This window comes from Ambystoma mexicanum, chromosome 1q (genome assembly GCF_040938575.1).
Source record: "Ambystoma mexicanum isolate Mex_15411 chromosome 1q, UKY_AmexF1_1, whole genome shotgun sequence".
Classification (NCBI taxonomy): domain Eukaryota; kingdom Metazoa; phylum Chordata; class Amphibia; order Caudata; family Ambystomatidae; genus Ambystoma; species Ambystoma mexicanum.
The window spans coordinates 796999233-797022357 of NC_090922.1; the positions used below are offsets into that span (position 1 = coordinate 796999233).

General features: G+C 46.8%; 1 protein-coding gene across 1 annotated transcript in view; it reads left to right on the forward strand.

Moving 5' to 3' along the window:
• The window catches only part of PLA2G4A (phospholipase A2 group IVA), a 2090704-nt gene that overhangs the window by 539080 nt on the left and 1528499 nt on the right, over positions 1-23125 (forward strand). The window lies entirely within an intron of this gene.

Here is a 23125-nt window from a genome sequence, read left to right on the forward strand (position 1 = left end):
TTCTTTACAGTTCATAAAGATAAACTGGTTTTACGTACACATCCTAGGTTCTCACCTAAGTTTATTTCTAAATTCCACGTGAACCAGTCCATCGAGCTTCCGGCTTTCTTCCAAGACCCACAAAGCTCTGCTGAGGTGAAACTACACACTCTAGATGTGCGTAGGGCGGTCCTGTACTTTGTAAACAAAACCAGACCGCTAAGGAAAACAGACCAACTGTTTTTCCCCGTAGATACAGGCAAAGAGGGAGATTGCGTCTCTAAAGGTGCCATCTCTAAGTGGATTGTTAACTGTATCCAGCTGTCTTACTCCCTTTCTGATAAAACCTTGCCTTTCACGCCAAGAGCCCACTCTACAAGAGGCATTGGGGCCACTGGCTTTCATTGAAAATGTACCCCTTGACACCATTTGCAAAGCAGCTACTTTGAGCTCTATTCACACCTTTACTCAGCACTACTGCATTGACACCTATTCCAAGACAGATACTCAAGTGGGACAAGCGGTTCTAAGACATTTATTTGCTCATGACCCCTCTCACATCACACCTCCTTCTTCTAACCCTGCTCGCTAATCTATGCACAGCATGTGATCTAAGCAGATTCCACAAGCCTCAGAAGGGATACATTACTCACCGTAATCGTATTTCTGATGCTTGTATCTGCTTAGATTCACATGCGACCCAATCTTTCTCCCCTCTGAGAAGGTGCATCGATGCTTGTAGTCTTATCTATCTGCTTGGATTATCTGTACTTGCGCTACTCCTCATGTCAGGAAAAAATGCAATCTGAGGGTCCTAGACGTGTGAGGGATCATGGGTACAGTGGACGTCACACTAGGGATAGTATTACTGGCAAGCCCTGTGTCGACGCCCATTTTCGAGTTTCGAAAAACAAACTAATACTCCGCAGCTTCCACTAGATGTCGGCCTATGCACAGCATGTGAATCTAAGCAGATACAAGTATCAGAAATACGATTACGGTGAGTAATGTATCATATATATATATATATACACATGTGTGTGTATATATATATATATATATATATATATCTCTGAGGCTTGTGGAATCTGCTTAGATCACATGCTGTGCATACGCAGACATCTAGTGGAAGCTGCGGAGTATATGACGTCCACTGTACCCATGATCCCTCACGCGTGTAGGACCCTCAGATTGTTTTTTTCCGCCATACTGGTCGGAAGCATTTTACGGAGTTCCCTGGCCTTAGCCATACTTTTGCCAAATATTGTTATATTTACCCATTTCTCCACCCCAACGTCGAGTCACCGAACTTCCACACTCAACGCCGGCCCAGAGAAGAATTCGACAGTCGACAGCTGCACGACGGATTTGGGCCTCGGCCCGGGCCTTGGAAGGCCTCTGGCCATGGCCCTGCAAGTAGGGAGAGTGGGGGGTGGACATACTCTACACTCTTTTGGTATATAGGTACATTCTTATTCCTACACTTACTAGCCCGCTCCCACAAGGTGCGTATGGAGGGTACCCCTTTCCAATTCTCCCCAAGTGCAACCGCAAGTACCCTTGGGTTGACAGGCACGCCACGTGCAATCTCTGCTTGCCGAGGGACCACCCCGAGGCGAACTGCAGAGCGTGTAGTAGGTTTAAACCGAAAACACTTAAGGACCGTTTGATCAAGCGTTGGGCCCACCACGCCAGGCGTCAGGAGGCCATGGCAGCGGAGGGCGCCTTCAGCGATGGCAGCAACGCCGTACTTTCAGCCGGCGAGGGCAATGTGGCGTCGAGACAGCCGAGCGCAAGTCCCCGACCTTGGAAGGTCGTCCGGCAGGGCGGCTATGGGGGAAGACCCCCGGCGACACAAGCGCTACCCACAGCACTTCCACAAAGCACATGAAGTCCAACCGAGACTCGACGCGTACGTCGAGTTCTCGGAAAGAGGCATATAGAGAACGGTCTGAATCGGTGTCCTCTGGGCGTTCTCGATCTAGATTGCCGGAAGACTCCAGGCAATCATCCACTGTTGCCAAGAGTGCCTCGCTCCCCAAGGTAACGGAAGTTCGATCGTCTGAAGACGAAGCCGACTTCCATCCCCAGACCGCACTCCAGGAGTCGGCGCCCGCAGACCGCGTAACGGCGGCTCCCGAGTCCCTACCTCCACGTTCTAAAGATAGGGACACTACCCCCGAACCTCGACGCCAGGCATCGGAAGGCGGCTCCGGAGTGGCGAAAAACAGGGAAAACACTCTTCCGCCCACGGGGAGGGGGGAAAACAGAGGAAGCAGTCTCTGCCTCCTCACACACCTCAAAAACCTCCCACTCCACATAGACAGACAAGTCCCAGTCCTCTGTTATCCCAAGGACACCTGCTAAAACCAGTAAGTCTAGTCCGGATAAGGCGGAGAAAGCCCCAGAAAGGATCATTCCCAGTTCTAGAGAATGGTCTAGTGATGACATAGACAGGGTTATGTCAAGGATGTCTTCATTGGCAGATTTTTACACAAAAAACCCTGAACACTTTCTCTCCTATACTCCCGACGGGTCAGCACCCTCAGGCTCTAAGGATCCAATACCTCCAAGTAAGAAGTCCCGGTTTGAAGCTCCAACACGGTCTTCGGACCCCCTTCTATATACAGCCCTTCTCCCAATATCAAGCGGATACATCCTTTTGTGAGGATCCCGATTTGGGCTTGTTGGAAGAGCAAACTGGTACAGGCTACTATGGGGATGATGACCAAGAGGAAGACCCTGAGACCTACAGAGTAGATTCCCCGGTAGAGAAAGAACCCCCGATTACCGACTCCCCTGTCGACAATCAACCTCTCCTGAATGAAGTTCTGTCCCGAGCGGCAGAACATTTCCACATTGACACCCAGGGTGCTGAAGAGGAGAGGGACTTCGCAGAAGAGTTAGTGGGAGAAAGGAGTCCTGTTGCTCAGGCCATCCCTATCATTAAGTCTATTCAGAGAAGAATAGACCCATCACTTTTAAATCCTAACCTCACCAGGGCCGTCAACCCCAGGATTGAGAAACTTTTCAGGGCAGCCCAATCAGACCCACTGTATAAAAGGGGGCATCTGAAACCGGACTCCCTGGTTGTTACTAACACCCGTAAGAGGGCTGGAACACCCTTGTCATCATCCGAAACTCCTCCCGACAAGGAGAGCAAGAAACTATGGTTTGGGCAGGAAAGTAGCCTCCACTTCCGCCTACCAGGCAAGGATTGCCAACTCCACCGCCCTGTTGGCCAACTCCACCGCCCTGTTGGCCAGCTACAACTGCCATCAGTGGGAAGAAGTCGCGGCACTCATAGACTCCGCCCCAGAACCCTTAAAGAGCCAGTTGGCACAAGTTGCAGCGGAGGGAAGAGCAGTGTCCGGTTGCATTTTAAAAGCAACCTTTGATGCCGCAGATAACGCCGGCAGATTGATAACAGAAGGAACTGTTATCAAGAGACACACTTGGTTACGGCAGTCTGGATTCAAAGCTGAAACCCAAGCATCTTTGTTAGATAAACCGGTGGAGCCGAATCTGTTTGGTAAGGCGGTCGAGGACGCGCTGAAAAATGCCAAGGACGAGTATGAGACACTCAAATCCCTAGGCCAACCAACCAACAAACCCCCTAATCGGAGAGGGAATGGCAATTTTCGTCACCCACGCAGCCAAAATTCCCAGAGAGGATCCAACTATTCCCAGGGGCAGGGTACACCGTGGAACAATAATAACCAACAGTCTACACAGGGTTATGGCAGAGGTAATAAAAGAGGACGTGGTAAAGGTAGAGGCAGTCCCAGTAAAGGAGGCGGCACGCCTCCACCAAAACAGTGACGCTCCGTTCAGGGTCCCTTCTCACGCAACCCCAGTAGGGGGACGCATTTCCAACTTCACCCAAGTTTGGGAAGGGATCACATCAGACAGATGGGTGCTGTCCACAGTATCCGCTGGGTACTGCATAGAACTATTAGAGCGTCCCCGGAACCATCCCCCACGACAAAGAATACATTCTTTGGAACACCAGAAGATCCTCCTCGAAGAGATCGCCAGTCTTCTAGCAAAGGACGCGATAGAACTCGTCCCGGGACACCAGGTAAACAAGGGTATTTATTCAACTTACTTCCTTGTGCCAAAAAAAGATTTGACAATGCGCCCAGTGTTGGACTTACGGCCTGCAAACAAGTATGTCAAGCCCCAAAAATTTTGCATGCCTACTCTCCAAGGGTTAATCCCCCTCCTAAAAAAGGGGGATTACATGGCAACATTGGACATGAAAGATGCCTATTGTCATATTTCCATGTTCCTAGCGCACAGAAAGTACTTGCGCTTCAAGGTGGACAGTCGGCACTATCAGTTCAAGGTACTGCCCTTCGGGATAGCTTCAGCTCCAAGGGTATTCACCAAGGTACTGGCGGTGGCGGCAGGACACCTACGTAGGGAGGCAATCCCGGTGTACCCTTACCTGGACGACTGGCTCATCACAGGGGAGACCCCAGTAATTTGCAGATCAAACATTCAAAGGACAATCGACCTCCTCTTCGAATTGGGCTTCTCAATAAACGAGAAAAAGTCAAGTCTGGTGCCAAGCACCTCCAAACAGTTCCTAGGAGCTATCCTAGACACTCAAGAGGGGTTGACCTTTCCTTCCGAGGAAAGAATTCGGAATATACTGCTGCAAATTCCGCAATATCAGTCCCGTCGCCGGATAACGGTACGCAAAGCAATGCGGTTGCTGGGCATGATGGCGTCATGTATTTACCTGCTCCCCTACGCGCGCCTGCGTCCCATGCAGGAATGGTTGGCGAAACAGTGGTCTCAGGCAAGTGGTCAGTGGGATGATCAGTGGTCGTTTCGCCAACACTTGTACAAAGCCTAAACTGGTGGACAAGAGAAAATCTGTCCAAGGGGAAACCCTTTTACGATCCCGAGATACAGGCGGTAGTCACAACCGATGCATGCCTGACAGGGTGGGGAGCTCACCATCTCCACCACACAGCTCAGGGTCTATGGTCTCACTCAGTGGCCAAGAATCACACCAACCTGCTAGAGCTTCTGGCAGTATTCAGAGCGCTTCAAGCGTTCAAGCCCTACCTGCTAAATCTGTCAGTGCAAATCCGGACGGACAGCACTACAGCCATGTTTTACCTAAACAACCAAGGAGGGACTCGTTCGCCAAATCTGTCCAAACTTGCCCAGAAAATTTGGATATGGGAACTCAGACGGAACATCTTCCTGTCAACGCAACATGTTCCAGAGGATCTCAATTCTCTAGCAGATGCTCCAAGCAGAGACCCCCTCCCAGAGGAACACGAATCGTGTCTACACAGAGAAGTCGTAGAAGATATCTTCTCTCAGTGGGGTTACCCCACTGTAGACCTATTCGCCACAAGCGAAAACAGACAATGCCCAGGATTTGCATCCAGGTTCCCCCAACCAGACTCCCAGGGGAACGCCCTGTGGATGAACTGGTCAGAAATGTTTGCGTACGCTTTTCCACCAACTCCTCATCAGGAAGGTGGTCAACAAGATGAACAGAGAGTCGATGACGCTTGTCCTGGTTGCTCCCATGTGGGCGAGACAACCGTGGTTCCCACACTTACGCAGATTACTCGTGTGCGAACCGATCAAACTTCTGGCCTGGTACAACCTACTGTCCCAGCACCAAGGTCAAACAGTGCATCCTCAACCCAACTCCATGAACTTGGCAGCATGGCTCCTGAGGTCATAGAGTTCGGACATCTCAATTTACCTCAGAGGTGTATGGACATCCTAGGAAGCCAAACACGAGGCATTGCTACTTTGACAAATGGAAGCGATTCGTTATCTGGTGCCAGAATAAACAAATCAACCCAGTTGATTGCACTCCTTCCACTATTGTTACATACATGCTCCACCTGCTGGATGCAGGACTGGTCTTTAACTCACTGAAGGTACACCTGGCAGCCCTGTCGGCATACACCACTTCCCATAACAAGGTGTCATGGTGGAAAGTACGAGTAGTTAAAGCCTTCATGGAAGGAGTAAAGAGACTTCACCCTCCTATTTCTAACCCACCACCAGGATGGTACCTTAACGTGGTGCTATCTAAACTCATGGGCCCCCCATTCGAGCCCATGCATAAAAGCAGTCTCAAACACCTGACTTATAAGACAGCCTTTTAGTAGCTATTACATCTATAAGAAGGGTCAGTGAAATTCAGGCTCTGTCAGTGCAAGATCCTTTCTTTACTGTCCATAAAGATAAACTGGTTTTACGCACACACCCTAGGTTCTCACCCAAGTTTATTTCTAAATTCCACGTGAACCAGTCCATCGAGCTTCCGGCTTTCTTCCAATACCCACAGAGCTCGGCTGAAGTGAAACTACACACCCTAGATGTGCATAGGGCGGTCCTCTACTATGTAAACAAGAGCAGACCGCTAAGGTAAACAGACCAACTGTTTGTCTCCGTAGCTACAGGCAAAGAGGGGGATCGCGTCTCTAAAGGTGCCATCTCTCAGTGGATTATTAACTGTATCCAGCTGTTACACTCCCTTTCTGAAAAAACTCTGCCTTTCACGCCAAGAGCCCACTCTACAAGAGGCATTGGGGCCACTCTGGCTTTCATTGCAAATGTCCCCCTTGACACCATTTGCAAAGCATCTACTTGGAGCTCTATTCACACTTTTACTCAGCATTACTGCATTGACACCCATTCCAAAACAGATACCCAAGAGGGACAAGCGGTTCTAAGATATTTATTTGCTCATGAACCTTCTCACATCCCACCTCCTTCAGGTACTGCTCGCCAATATATGCACAGCATGTGATCTAAGCATATTCCACAAGCCTCAGAAGGGATACATTACTCACCGTAATCGTATTTCTGATGCTTGTATCTGCTTAGATTCACATGCGACCCACCCTTCTTCCCCTCTGAGAGAAGGCGCATGGATGCTTGTAGTCTTACCTTTCTTTATATCTGCTGGGATCATCTGTACTCGCGCTTCTCCTCGTGCTACCTCATGTCAGAAAAAATACAATCTGAGGGTCCTACACGCGTGAGGGTTCATGGGTACAGTGGACATCACACTAGGGATAGTATTACTGGCACGCCCTGTGCCGACGCCATTTTCGGGTTTCGCAGCTTCCACTAGATGTCGGCCTATGCACGGCATGCGAATCTAAGCAGATACAAGCATCAGAAATACGATTACGGTGAGTAATGTATCATATATATATATTACGTCTAAAGAAATTCTTTGCAACGAACGAGTACAAAAAACACCCAAGAGTCGAAGAGACGGGCCAGACTGAGGTTCAAATCAAGGAGTTAATCACCTTAACAGATTTGGTTGACCTGGAAAAAGGCATAGCTGCAGGAGTTGAGGGTGAACCTTTAGACCTTGAAGAGCTGAACATTAGAACCGACTGGACCACCAGGAGCCAATTGAAACCAAAATCCAAGGTTAATCCTGTGGTAAACCTTGGCAACAATATAGAGGCATTTCAAAGTTTAGTGATCGAAGATTTGAAAAAACTTAGAAGTAAGGAACTGAAAAGAATTTGGAACGACAATCACTTGCAGACAGACGGGCATTACAAGAGCTGCATGAACTGAAAAATTGCATTATCAAACCCTCTGATAAGGGGCGTAATATAGTCTTACAGAATAGGAAAGACTATATAAGAGAAGGTTACAAACAGCAGAACGACAACAAATGCTATATGAAAATTGCTCAAAATCCCATCAAGGAACTTGAAAGCAAAATCAATACGCTACTTACAGAATGGGAAGCAAAAGGCCTGCTGTCTGAAGAGTCGCAAATTCCGAACGATCACCAACTCAATCACACCCAACTATCTACTTCCTCCCCAAGGTACACAAGAATATGAAGAAGCCCCCAGGAAGACCTATTGTCTGCTCAATAGATTCCGCATTGGAAAATATTTCGAAATACATAGATGAAGTCCTTTTTCCATTTGTGTTGGTATTACCTTCTTACTTAAGAGACACAACAGACTTCCTATCGAGAATAGAAGACCTTCCCTGGGAGAAAGAATACTTACTAGCCAGCATGGGTGTGGTTTCGTTGTATACGTCTATTGGCCACAAATATGGAAAACAGGCGTGTAAACACTTTTTACAGACCCGATACCTCCACTACCTGGAACATACTCAAATGGTACTATCAATGATAGACTTATGCTTGACGAACAACATTTTCCTTTTTAATAATGAGTATTTCAAACAACTACAAGGAACCGCTATGGCCACCACGTTTGCGCCGTTTTACGCAAATCTTACAATTGGCGCATGGGCAGAGCTAGAGGTCTGGACGGACACAAACCATGAATATACAGATAACAACATTCTCTGGCTGAGACACATTGATGATCTCTTCATAGTATGGAAGGGAACCGAACAAGGATGGATGGAGTTTGTCAACCGTCTTAACCTCAACGACGACAATCTCCGATTTACAGAAACACATAGTCGCACTTTGATTACTTTGCTTGACGTGAATGTGAAGATAGTAAACAATAAGATAACTAGCGAACTACACAGAAAAATCACAGGGACGAATGCACCGCTCCATGCACATAGTGGACATCCGAAAAACTTGATATGGAGTGTCCCTTATGGAGAGTTTATTAGGCTGTGAAGAAACAGCACCTTGAAATCCTATGATATGGAGAGCAGAATCACTGCTCAAGGGTTTGTCAGACAAAAATACCCAAAGAGAATGGTTGAAAGAGCATATCTCAAAGCCAGAGCCAAGGAACGTTCTAGTCTCATAGCAAGAACCGAACATAATGAGAGGAAGAATTTGGAGAAAGACAGCACTCGACTAATTCTAACTTTTGACACTCAGGCACCAAAGATCAGGCGCATTTTAACCAATCATTGGAGAATCCTCATGGCAGACCAAGATCTCAGTAGAAATCTCCGAAGCAGCCCACAGATAACCTTCAGAAGAAATCGATCTATAAAGGATGTTTTGGTGCAGAGTTTTATGACTCGGGAAGAGGAGAGCAACAAGGCAAATTGGTTATCCAACAACAAAAAAGAGGGCTTTTTTTAAATGCACCCACTGCAACATCTGTAAATATGCTAAACCTCGGAGCTCTTTGAAACATCCCATCACTGGTCAAACTGTTGGCATATCGGGCAAAATAACCTGCGAAACGGAATACGTTGTTTATGTGCTGATCTGTACATGTGACAAGTGGTATATAGGTAGCACCAAATGTAAATTAAAGACACTTATACAACAACATGTACGGGCCATTGTCAACAATGATGCCAACTACCCAATGGCCAAACATTTCGCAGAATTTCATGAGAAAAACATGGGTAGTTTCGGGTTCTTTGGTGTGCATAAAATTGAGACAGGACCAAGAGGTGGCGACAAAGAAAAAATCCTGAGACGGAGAGACTCGCTACATATTGGACTTTGAAAGTAAAACCCCTCATGGACACAATATAGACGAGGAACTTTATGCATTTTTAGGCCAGTGATCAAGAGTCAAGTAGTAAACTTTGCTGTTTTCGTTGTCTCCTACTTTTTGTTCTTTCTTTTCTCTTTTCTTTCCTCCTTTGCTCCTTTTCTCTGTTCCCGTGTTTCTTTGCTTCCTGTAAGTTTTGGAGTGTATTAACAAGATAAGGGAATCTGTTATTCTGTTAATGTCGTGTCCAAAAACATTGTAGGATCCTCATTTTTGTACTATGAAAGACAATGGATGAGGAGCATAGCAATTAGCTTTGCCCCTCCAAGTTTTTTAAAACGTCCATTTTAACATTGTTTTATTTCGTATCTAAGTACGATTTTATTCCACCAGGTGGTTGTCTTTTTATCAATAATTTTACACGTGTGATATTTGTTTTTTTTTTTTAAATCAGAGTTTGATTTTGAACATGTAATGCAGAGCCTGTACAAATAACTGCTGAGGTAGAATGTGTATGAGACGACATGGTAGGCATTCAGTTTAAATCGGATAAGTCCCAGATTGCCAAATTGTGCACTTTGCACTTTATAATAAGTAATACATTTTACCAAAAACCTTTTTGCACTAGGAACTTTATAGTGACAACACACTTTAAAGACACTGTTGCACTTTGCTATGCTTTTTGCATTATGCACTTTATAGTGAGCTCTGCATTTGACTATGCAATTCTATTTCCAGTGGCATACGCAGCGCTGGGTTGGAGGTAAAACAATGTATGGCAAACGGAGATGGCACGGAAGGTGTGCGTTTTCATGGACTTTTATGACTTACAAACTAGGCAAATGTCGAATGCATGCTTAATGTGTTTGACATCTTAGAAAAAACAGGATGTCATAAATCTCATGCAATGCATTCTAAACAGATTAGGCGGCATCGAGGGGCCCCATTGACACGCGCTCACCTTCCGTGGCATACTATGGTGGACAAATTTTGGGTTTAATCAAATCAGGCCAAATCCGGATCGGATCCCCGTAAAATAGGGCAGCTGATAAGGACCTCACAGTCCAATTAGTGGGTATTGGTATGCATTAGCAAGCCCATTCACCTTTGTGGCACCAATATTTCAAAGATGTCCGCCATGGGTCAGCTCAGAATGGGCTGCGATTTCAAATGGAGTCCCTCTTCGATGTCGGCAAAAATGGTTGCCGTTCGCTCTGCACAATGTTTTTAAACTCTGTGGTTTAATGGGAACGTATTGTGACCAAGCGGCGAGGCAAGCCCCGAAACGCGTTAACGTTCCTAACGCGCACAGATATTTTCCACTTCGGGAGAGCCTTACTGTAATGGCTTTTTAACTTTTTTGCCACTTTGCAAGGCATAAATAAAGACTTTATTTTATTTTCAACTTTGATGTCCGGACCTTACTAATTTTGGAAAAGTGAAGAGTGCTACTCACCCTGCCTGACGTTTTCAGTGCTTTGAAGATGTATATATATTACATATACTAAAAAAATCTATTCACTTTTTGATATTTACACAGCTGTGTGTATTCTCAAACAGGAAGAAGGAACCTGTATTTGCACTTTATTTTGATCAATGTCTTATAAATAAATGTGTTTTACATCTCGCATGTATTTGGCAGCTTACAACTGCGCTTTTAACCCACATAATATCGAGATGTATATTGTATATTGCCATTCAGCCCAAAAATATTGAGAGATGACTTTTGGTCCCTATTGCCTAGCCCTATTCAGCTCTAATGTCCGTGTTTGCCCATGCTAGTACGGGTCAAAGTATAATTGATTTGAGGGGATTGGGTCCTCCGACGTATTCCATATCTGACAGTAATCACCACAGCTGTGCTGCTTTAGAAAATCTGTCGGCGTCTGATACGCCACCCTCGAGGACCTCCTCAGACGGCCAAAGTCACTGGATGTTATAAGTAGGATGCACGACGCCCGTAGCCTCAGTTCTGTTTTTTCTGCGAACGTGTTCGCTTCGGAGATCTAGGCGCGCCACGACTCTTTGGAGTTTCTGTTCTTTCTCGGTTCTTCGAACCTGTTCGTATTGTGTAGTATATTCTTTGTGAAGATGTCTACCTTGTCTTCCACCCCGCATCCGGGCTTTAAGAAGTGCGGGGACTGTGGGTCCAAGATGTTGGTGACAGACTCGCACCACGCCTGCCTCTGGTGCCTCGGGGAGGCCCATGACACGGATGACTGTCGACTGCCAGTCGCTCATGTCCAAAGCCTTGCGAGAGCGCAAGAAGTTGTTGGTAGGTAAAGTGTCCAAGCCACGCAAGTCGGTCTGCAGGGCTTTCGACAGACTATTCGAGGGGCGACTCTCCGCATTGTCGTCGGAAGTCCAGTGGGTCTCGGTCCCGGAGTCGGTCCCGCCACTCCTCTGCCTCTTCAAGGCACTCCTGGAAGCGCCATCATCGGTCGCCTTCCCCGTCCTCATCCGAGGACTCCACCCGTCGGCCGGTTGCTTATCCCACCAAGCATGCAACGCCAGAGGAATGGGCTTCCTTCGGGAAGAAAATGTTAGCGGTTCTCGAATCGCAGGGCACTGGTCCGTCCGCGCCTCCGAGTGGGGTCGGTCGTGATCGGTCGAGATATACCGCTTGCACGCCTTCAGGCTCGTGTGGTCGGCACGATTCGCGGGAGAGTTCCCGTTCGGACAAGGGGAATCGTTCTCGTCATGCCCGATCCAGGTCCTCGATGCGCTCGAGACCGCGTGCACCTGTGGTGTCTTCGAGGAAGACGTCGACGCTGGTGGCTCCGACGTCGTCTATGGACTCTTTCGAGGCCCCGCCTCCGCAGAAGTTGTCGACGCCATCGGCGCCCAGGCTGTCGAGGGACACGCTCGGAGCTCTGGCTTCGAGGCCTGTGTCGACGCCATCGATGCTGTCGGCGCCACGTTCGGCGTTGACGCCGATTCACTCGACTGCTTTCGAGGCTGTGCGACGGGGGTACCCCGGGGCTCGGTGGGACCCCCTAGAAAGGCTCAAGGTCAAGCATGGCTTTGTTCCACATTCTGTGCCTTCTTACCGCCATCTTGAGTTTATTTCAGAGGTGGATGGGGGCTCTGATGATGGCATGGTTCCTGATACGGTGCCAGACGAGATTCTGTCGGTCCATAGCCAAATTGAGGACCTGCGGCAGTCCCTACACGATGCCAGTGGGCTGGACATTTTCCGGAGGTGGAGTTTTGTTTGGCCCGAGCCTGGCACTCATGCCGACTCCTCGTACTGGCGGCTTATGTCTAGGGTCATCGAGTACTTGGGATGGTCTGCTCCCCCAGGGGATTTTCTTCAGGATGACCTTACAGATATCCTCGACCAAGGTCCACCAACTGACCCGGTACTGCCGTTCCATATGGCTCTACAGAGGAGGGTGGCGGCGGCGGCTTGGACTGCTCCGGAGAGTCTCCCGCAGGTGGGCAAGTCTTTGACGCGAAAATACTGCCTAGCCAGTAGCGACCCCTGCTACTTAACCAAGCACCCCACCCCGGAGAGTTTGGTTGTGCAAACGGCTACAGCCCCGGCAAAGCAGGCGTTGTATCCTACCATCCCTCCTGATAGGGAAGACAAGCGTTTTGACGGTTGGGCGAAGAAAGTGTTTTCTTCAGGGGGTATGGCGCTTCAGGCGGCCAACTCCGTATGTGCCTTGTCAAGTTTCATGCACACTCTGTGGAAGTGTTTCCTTAGCGGCTGAACTTATTCCCTGAGGGGACGAACGGGATGGTTTCCTTGCCATGGTTCAGGATGGCAAGGATGCCATGTGTGAGGCCCTTCAGTCGGGTTTGGACATGGCAGATTGCGTCAGCCGGTCCATGGTGGCGAGCACCATGATATGCAGGTTGGTGTGGTTGCGGAAGTCGGGGTTTGCTCCTGATGTGCAGGCCCGGCTCCTCAATATGCCCTTTGACGGGGGAACATCTTTTTGGCAGCAAGGCTGACGAGAGCCTTGAGAGGTTGCAGACCTCCAAAGCTGCAGCGAAGTCGTTGGGCGCTGCAGTTCGCCAACCTCTGCCTTTTCGTCCTAGGGGACAGCAATGGAGGGGATGTTCCTTTCGTTATTATTCATCCTTTGGTAAAGCGAGAGGCGCTGTCAAAGGGGCCACTCCAGGAGTGCCATAGGTGGAAAACAAGGTACTCGAGGTGCAAAGGCCACCGGGCTGTTGCCTCTTTGCCCTCCGGCAACGCCGCTTCAGCTCAGTCATGAGGCCATGTCCCATGGTTCGCCGGTTGGGGGAAGGCTGGCGCAGCATCTTGCAGAGTGGCGCGCCATTACTTCAGATGTGTGAGTTCTGGAGATCATAGCCCACGGCTGCTGTCTTCCTTACCAGCAGATGCCTCAAGACAATCCATTGGGGAATCTCTTTGAAGAGTCCGGATCCGCTCCTTGCGCAGGAAATTCAATCCCTGCTGGAGAAAGGCGCCATAGAACTGGTGCCTGTAGCGGAGAGGAACAAGGGATGGTATTCCCCTTATTTTTTGATTTCCAAGAAAGACGGGGGATTGAAACCCATCATGGACTTGCACGGTTTGAACAAACTCCTCAGGAAGGATAAGTTCAAGATGGTTACTCTCAAGTCCTCCAGGCCCTTCAACTTCAGGACTGGTTGGTGTGTCTCGACCTCAAGGACGCTTATTTTCATGTGCCGATACATCCAAAGCACAAGAAGTACCTGAGGTTCGCGGTTGGCGACTTGCACTTTCAGTTTCGGGTCCTGCCATTCGGATTGACCTCCGCCCCGAGGGTCTTCACCAAGCTCATGGTAGTGGTGGCAGCGCACCTCAGGAAAGGGTGGATTCACGTCTACCCCTACCTGGACGATTGGTTGATAAGGGCACGCTCTCCCGAGCAAGTCTTGGATCATCTGTCTGTCACCTACCACTCCCTCCTCAAGCTGGGCTTCTCCCTCAACTTAAAGAAGTCCCATTTGACGCCAACTCAGAAGCTCCAGTACATCGGAGCTGTGCTCGACACGTCCCTGGGGCAGTGTTTTCCTCCCCAGGTGAGGGCTCATCACATTCATCAGATGGTGCACAAGTTTCAACTTGCCCAAAGTGCCCCAGCGTTTGAGTTCTTGAGATTGCTCGGCCTCATGGCATCCTGCATTCTTCTGGTGCCAGAGGATGATATCTTTGCGGATGATATCTTTGCAATAGGCACTCAAGCTCCATTGGTCTCAGTCCTCCGGCAGGTTGTCGGACCCTGTTCAGGTGCCATCCTCGGCCACCCAGGACCTTCTGTGGTGGGCCGTCGAAGACAATCTGATGAAGGGGGCTCCATTTTGGCTACCCTGGCCAGAGGTGACGATCGTGACGGACGCATCCCTCACGGGGTGGGGAGCTCATGCCAACGAGTTGACAGTCAGCGGTCGTAGGTCTCCGTCGGAGTCCAGACTCCATATCAATCTGTTGGAGCTGAGGGCCGTCAGGCTCGCCCTGAAGGCTTTTCTGCCGACACTGCGAGGGAAGAATGTCCTGATCCTGACGGACAACACGGTGGCCATGCACTACCTCAACAAAAAGGGGGGGGGGGTCAGGGTCACTTCCTCTGTACAGGGAGGTGATGCAGCCCTGGTTCTGGGCAATCCAGCAGGAAGTTTCGATCTCGGCAGTTCATCTGGCCGGAGATGAAAACGAGACGGCGTGCGCTCTGAGCAGGCAGAGCACAATCTCTCACGAGTGCGGGTTGGCTCAGGAGATTCTCCTGGAGATCTTCACCCTTTGGGGGACCCCTCAAGTGGATCTCTTCGCCTCCAGTGTCAACCGGAAGTGCAAGAGGTTCTGCTCGCGGGAATTTCCCCCAAAAGGAGCCTTAGGAGACGCGTTCGTGGTGGAGTGGTCATTCCCACTGCTGTACGCGTTTCCTCCAGTCCCCGTCATCCCGCAAGTACTGCAGAGGTTAAGGAGGTTCGGTTCCCGGATGATTCTCATTGCTCCGGCGTGGGCCCGGAGGACGTGGTACCTGGACCTTCTCGACTTGTCCATCTGCCCTCCACGTCGTCTTCCCTACCGAGACGATCTGCTCTCATGCGAGGGGGGGGTCAGGTTCTCCATCCAGAGGTCAGATCCCTCAACCTTCAGGCTTGGTTTCTGAAAGGTTGAGGTATAAGGATTGGGACCTCCCTGAAGACGTGATGGAGGTGTTGCTCTCGGCCAGACGGCCAGCAACAAAGTCCCTGTACCGTTGCCGTTGGCGAAAGTTCTGCGACTGGTGCAGGGTTAAGAATGTGGATCCTTTTGCATGTGACATTTCCATGGTTTTGTCTTCTTTGCTTTCTTTGGACCGCATGGGCTTGCAAGTGGGTACCGTTAAAGGTTACCTGGCAGCACTGTCCATATTTAAGTGCTCGTCTGAAGAGTGTTCCTATTTTAAAATTCCTTTAATTTCTCAGTTTCTGAAAGTGCTCACTAACGTGTTCCCTCCGTCACCTTTCCAGGTGCCCGGTTGGAATTTGAACCTTGTTATCAATTTTCTGCTGGGTGCTCCATTTGAGCCTTTGCATTCATGCCCTTTGAGACAGTTGACTCTTAAAACTGTTTTTTTTGGTTGCGGTCACTTCCGCTCGCAGAGTGAGTGAGTTACAGGCACTTTCAGTTAAGCCACCATTCACTGTGTTTCATAAGGACAGGGTTGGCCTTGGAGTTCGTCCTTACTTTCTTCCGAAGGTGGTGTCGGAATTTCATTTAGGCCAGAAGGTTGTTCTTCCGGCGTTTTATCCTCCTCCACATCCTGGTAAGGAAGAGTAGAGGCTCCAGAGGCTTGATCCTAGGAGAGCGTTAAGCTTTTATATTTCACGCATGTCCTGGGTCAGAGTGGACGATCAACTCTTCATTGGTTACGCTTGAAAGCGTTTGGGACAAGCTGTGACGAAACAGACTTTGTCTCGCTGGATTATTCTGGCTATTTCTGAGTGTTACCGCTTGGCGGGTAAGGACCCACCGGTCGGCTTGCGGGCCCATTCTACCAGGGGTATGGCTGCCTCTACTGCCCTACAGAGGGGTGTTCCTATTCGTAACATCTGTGACGCAGCCAGCTGGGCTTCGGTACATACTTTTGTATGTCACTACTCCCTCGATTCCATCCGTGGGCAGGATCTTGCCTTTGGCAAGGCGGTCCTTTACCCCGCAATTTGATTGGGCATTCTAAATTTCTGTTTTCTAAATTCTTTTCCCACCTCCTTGCATTGGTACTGCTTTGGGAGTCTGTCATAGATATGGAATACGTCGGAGGACCCAATCCCCTCGAAGAACAAGTTACTCTCTTACCTGGTAACGTTCTTTCGATGGGATGGTCCGACGATGTATTCCATATCGTTCCCTCCCTGCCTTCCCCGCTACAGAATTTCTTATGTAATTGCAGCTTAAGTTTCTGTGAGGCTTTGTGTGTCAGACTGGCAGAAGACTCGTGCCACACGTTCTGGATAAAAACTACAACTGAGGCTATGGGCGTCGTGCGTCCTACATATAACGTCCAGTGACGTCGGCTGTCGGAGGAGGTCCTCGAGGGCGGCGTATCAACGTCATCGAGGCAGGACGCAGAAAGATTTTCCGAAGCAGCACAGCTGTGGTGATTACTGAAATAGATATGGAATAAGCCGTCGGACCATCCCATCTGAAGAACATTACCAGTTAAAAGAGTAACTTGTTTTTCTTTGCTCATTCAGAGTCTGATTGCGGCGAAATTCTATTGCTAAATGTTTTTTTGTCATTGTACTTTGTCTTGATCCCTTGCAACTCGATGCACTGTGCACTTTGTATCCATCGTACTGTAGGTTTTCTACTACTAGATTGCACATTAGCAAGCCCTTACTACAGAATCAAATCTGAATATGACTGAAATGAACTGCAGAAATAATTTTCTGCTGATATTCATCACCATGATCCCCTGTAACCTAATGCGCTGTGCACTTTACATTCATGTACTGTATATTTTTACCACAAGTTTGCACATTAATAATTTATTACCTCAGAATCATTGTGAATATGGTTGATTAACACTGCAGAATTTAATTTTAATATTGGTATTTTATTTCCTTCTAGTGTGTTGACATTTGTATATGCATCTTTGATTTTTTTTTTTAACCATTTTAGATAATCAAGTTTATTTTGTATTGTATGCAATGTTTCCGGTTCTTCACTCCCGACTCGGCTGATTAAAAAAATCCCGGGTTTCACATCTCACGGACCATAGTCCAATTTCCGTTTGTGATAATTTGGTGGGTCCTCACTAGCGAAGAATTATAGTACTTTTTTTCTTTTAGTTGAGCACTGTTCATTGTTCATTCTTCTTCATCACGGTAGTGTTGGTTCCCAACGATTGAGTAATCGATATTACTCGCTCAGCATTCTTCTTCACGGTCATTTTACTATAGTGTTACTCAGTTTAGATCTTGGGTTTTATGTCACAATAACAGTCGCTTGGATTGATGGATGTCGCTGAAGTTCTGATGTTACTGTTCCGAGAGTGGGGGCTCTAGGGAGTTCCTTTGCGAGGTCCTGCATGCCGCCATCTCTAGGGGGAGCATTGCATAATGGGCTCACCTCCCTAGCGTCACAAGGAAAGGATCCCCTATGGAGAGAATAGAGTGAAGCCTACAATTCGTCACACTATGTCCAACCTCTGTTTCCCTGTTAGCCAATCACATTCTAACAAATAATGATGTAATTCAAGTAAGAACGTTGTTCATACTTGAATTAAATCCAATCTTGTTCTCTGTGTGCTTAAACAAGATGAGCTTTTGCCACATGATAGACATTAGTGATTATACATTTTTCTGCATCTTCTAATTAAGTATTCGAACTTGGTTACTATTTTATAAGTGTTGGGCTATCTTTATATATAAAGGTGTCTGTCCCCATCCAGCTATACAAATCCCCACAGTTGAACCCACTGCTACCAAATTTTGCATGGATTCCTCTTTTGTCTGGGGCAAGATTGGAGTCTGTTTGGGTTAAAAAAAATTTACTCTGTAGACACCCTCATTTACTGATGCTCACCCCGATTCACTACAGTAGGTACTAGGAGGCCAAATTCAGAAAAGTGTAAAATCTGGGAAATGGCAAAGTTAGTTTACTTCACGAGAAGAGGGCACAATCAATGTTTCTTGGATATTTTATCAAATGTGCTGGATCCTTAAGTGACAAACATGCCTCCCAGAAAACGAACATCCCTTGGAAAAGCTCCATCTGATGCAAAGTGAAAATCAATATCAAGAGCTTCTGAAAGGCAACAAACCGCAGCACCGCTTGCTGACCACAGGAGAAGAGCAACTTTGTCCAGGGCAAATGAGATGCCAGACCAAACTGAAGCAAGACCTGCTGACAAGAGGACAAGAGCCACTTCCTCCAGGGCAAATGAGACGCTAGACCAAACTGAAGCACACCTTGCTAACATGAGGACGAGCCACAACCATCAGGGTAAATGATATGCTGAGGGATTTAAAAAGAGCAGCATTTTCTTACAATGTACATCACAATTACCATCTGTCCTGCTATTTTTGGCAGTTATCTTTTAATCTGTAAGGCAGGGGGTGAAACATTACTGTTCTTCCATTAAGTGATCATTTACGTGATCTTTTTTAGGAAAAAACACAGGCAACAGCGGGTACCCCAGATAATTTTGTTCATATAAACTTATTTGGATGTGGATATGTTTTTGAATTCTTTGTACCCTCTGCTGCTATGTTTTAATAATGTACAAAAGCTGCTGTGCACTCATTAAAACACTGCAGGGGAATTATTCTGAAAACAATACACAAACTGGATTATTTTTGTGGATAAACTTGTTGCTTAGGCAATCTTTTATCTTGTGCATGCAGTATAGAAAGAAATGAAATGTTATTTCTAAATGCTTCACAATTTGTTTCTAGTAAACACATTGACACCATAATGCATTCTGAAAGCTTCAGTAATGTTGTGCAGATTTCCAATTGTGCTTGAAAAAAGAATGCTGGGAAAAGCAAAAGTTGGAATTAAACTTTTTGAAATATCTCTGTAAATGCTAACATGAACGTTTCATATGTGGCTGCAGGCTGATGTGTGGCCTGGCTTGGAGTTTAGAGCTTTTTCATATTATAGGTATATAATGCAATTTATGACATAATGGCAGCTTGCCCCATTCAAAAACTGCCCAGTGAACCACTCTCTTCACAAATGAGAACCCACCATAAGCTCCCCATCTGCAATTTTTTTGCAGAAGACTGCTAAGAGTAATACAGTAGTATTCGGGTCATCCATGAAGGGTTTTGTGCTGCCCTCACACCCCATGCTATAGACTGTGTAATGTGCACAGATTCATCTGTAGAGCAAACTCTCCTCCTGTCTATTTCCATTGTCTAAGGCCCCCAAGGTTTTTTTTTAGTCTCCCTTTTTGTTAACTACTCTGTGTGGTGTGTGAGGGGTCGGAAATGAGAAGACATAAAAATGTAATATTCTCATTGTCAGACATTTTTTATTTATTAAACAGAAATGGGTTGGATAAACACATTTCTAACCCTATCCTAAAGGAGAGTTTCCCTGCCTAGGAACTACAACTAAAACTTAGAAACTGTCCTTGTGTCCAAAGCATTCTAATCTGATCCTCCCACTAGAAACCAACAACTAAGAGCCTAATTCACAGAAGCTTTTTATAATGGCAAAACTCCATTGGAAAACGCTCTGTGAATTAGGCTCCAAGTGTGTAAGGAAATGTCTGACTTATGTTTAGTCAAAAGTGTTTATAATCAAAATATAATGATAAATCCAACAAAGTGTTCTTCAAGGAGAAACCTTTGGATCCAGAGGATGGTTATCTTCCCCTGGCTGTTTAGGAAGGATGGCAAGTGTTTAATTTAAGCAACATTTTCTTGGTATTGAAAAGTGTCCCATTATCCAACATTTCCTTTTGGTTCCTCATACTAGGTTCAGAAAGTTCTTGTTCAAATAATACATTCCATGACATTCAACACTTCCTTGGAATCTTTGTATTGGATTCACGAGGTTCTTGTTCGTATAATAAATTCCACTGTAAATTTTCTTTAACTTTTCTTATATGTTAGCGGATTGCCTGGTGTACTCCTTTACAGGGTCCTCTTGTGAGCTCTTCAGATCTCCCAGTATACTCCCCTGCCAGGTATCTTGCCACAGTGTTAAATGTCTTTGTACAACTCCAAATGCCTGGTATAGTTACCTACCAGAAATTCTTTCATGTGCTTCTCAGATTCCCTGATATACTTCCCAGCCATGTATTTTGCAACATTGTTAAACTTTCCTCTATAAAACTACCTTTCTGGCAGGAATCCTCTTATGAGTTCCTCAGATCCCCTTGTATACTCCCCTGCCAGGTACCTTTCCCCAAATGTCAACTGCCTGGTGTATTCTTTTCACCAGGTCGTCTTATTGGTTCCACTGTAGCATCAACAGTGTTGTTTTTTTTAAACTTCTTTTTATTATTTTCATCATAATACACAAAGAAGAAAAACCCGATCAAAACAGGAACAAACTCTACCCCCCCTCACCCCCCAACCCTTCGACAGCTCAAATGGTCCTTCCCTCCCGGTCGTTCCCCTTCCCACCTTTTAACCGTAGATGTCCAATAGCTTGAGTCTTTGAGGGCACATTGTTCCCTGAATTCCCCTTTCAAATAGGTTAGTGCCTCTCCCCAATCCGCAGAGAAGTTCTCCAACTTGTTATTGGCGGCATAGGTTGCCCATTCCATCGAGACTATATCCCACATTTTCCTTAGCCAGTCTTGCTCTGTCTGACCTTAACCCATTTCTGAGTAAACAATGGTCCGCAATCACTCGTGTTTATTGAAAGGTGTTGTGCGTCAGCCTGGTCTGTTCCTTTGTCACCTTGGCAGTACCTACACCAGCTGTTAATATGCGTGTCAAAAGAACAAAATGCTCATTTTGAGAAACAAGCATGTGAAGGGCTTAACATTTAGGAGAGCCAAAGCACATATCCAAACCCTTTTTATATATTAACTAGACTGAAAGGCTCCAAAAGCACATTCTCATTAGTGAATTGCTTTATGTCAGAGTTGAACCCACATCCACTAGCCAAATCTAATTAACGCTTTAAATGAAAGATTTTCAGAGGAATAGTCCTATGTTTTGCAGAACAAAAAGGCAATTTAATCACTACTACCGGATAGTTAATTTTTTTTGTTACTCCTTGTTAAAGGAGAATCATTTTCTGACTCTGATTGCCTTCATTGTCTGATTGCTCCGAGTAGGTGTAGGGTGTTGTCTCTCTGCGTAATCTGGGGAGGTGGGAGGCCATGCAGGGATTTGTTTAGTAGGGATGGGAAAGTAGAATTCCAGGTACGGGGTTTTTTGTATTGTTGGGCTGCCATATATGGTATTTATGTTAGGGGGTGGCAGGCCCCCCAAGTAGGAAGTTTGTGGGGATGTTGTGGAGGCAGGATGCCAGAAATGAGGGTTTGCACTGTATGCCGTCAGAGTGTCGGCAATGCTGTCTTTGGTTCCAAGACTTATATGCTAATTTTGCCGGTTCAACCCACGTTTGCCACTTTGAGCCATGCCGGACTCTAAGACTTGGCCCATCCCAGGAATTCTCTGGCTCTCCCAACTTTACATCCTACAAATTCCACCAACAGAGCATAGCTGTCTAACTGTCTCATACAGAGTCCTCACACCTACCTTTACCTGCTGTCACACACTGGCCCACTTTAGAACTGGAGAGATTACCTAACATAAATTCCTCTGAGTCCTGTTAGGTGGGGGCATATTACTCTGCTTGACATAACCGAACCCTGCTAGTCTCCACTACCTATTGTGAATTCTTAATGTTTTTCCATGGGCATAGCCCATAGGACAAATGCTGCTCAGATTCCTTCTCGACAATACACAACCACATGCACCTTATCATTCCTGATAAAATATCAGATAATGTTAAACTGAGGACTCCAGGCCTTAAAAAAAAAAAAAAGAAAAGGGGGGGACTAGGATGTACACAATGGGAAGTGACATGACAGGAACTGAATGTATCCTTAAGTGAAATGTGCACATTTCTTTTAGTGTCTTTTCCAACTGAAGAAAGTGCACATTGCATATAAATATTCGTCAAAAGAAAAGATGTTCCTGTAAATAAGATATTTTACAGCTGCAATTTGTCTGGTCTTGTGGCTAAGTGTCTGGTCTAATTCTATTCAGTTTTGCAAACTGAAGTCTATATTTGCCTTTTTGAGTTCTTGTTGCAAAGTATTCAAATGAGAATGACAAAGTATTCTTCAACAGCCGAATAGCAAGAAACTATTTGGCCAGAGCCAAATGGCTTTTTTTCAGCCGGATTTCGGCCGAATACTTACTCTAAGCCGAAGTTCGGTACACCCCTAGTTTTAATGTTTACTTGGGGTAACACTTGCTCCAGCTTTCCCCTACATTGACATCTCAGAGAATACTGCATCTCATCTGATGAAGTCTCCACCTCCCCCCCGACCGCTGTCTCATCCCATGTGATCCCATGTGATCCTCTCTCGTATATCCACCCCCAGGGTCAGGATCAGATTGTGACTGCCGTCCCCTGGCCACATAGGAGGTGGTCACTACCACAGAATCCGTGATGTCTCCACCGGATTCATCACTGTTTTCTCTTTCCCTATCGCAGTACTAGCTAGTACATTTCCTATACACATGGCATCTGCAAGTGTTTGATATTGACAATACTGTGTTGCATTCTTGTGACTTATCATTTGCGATTGTCTATTACA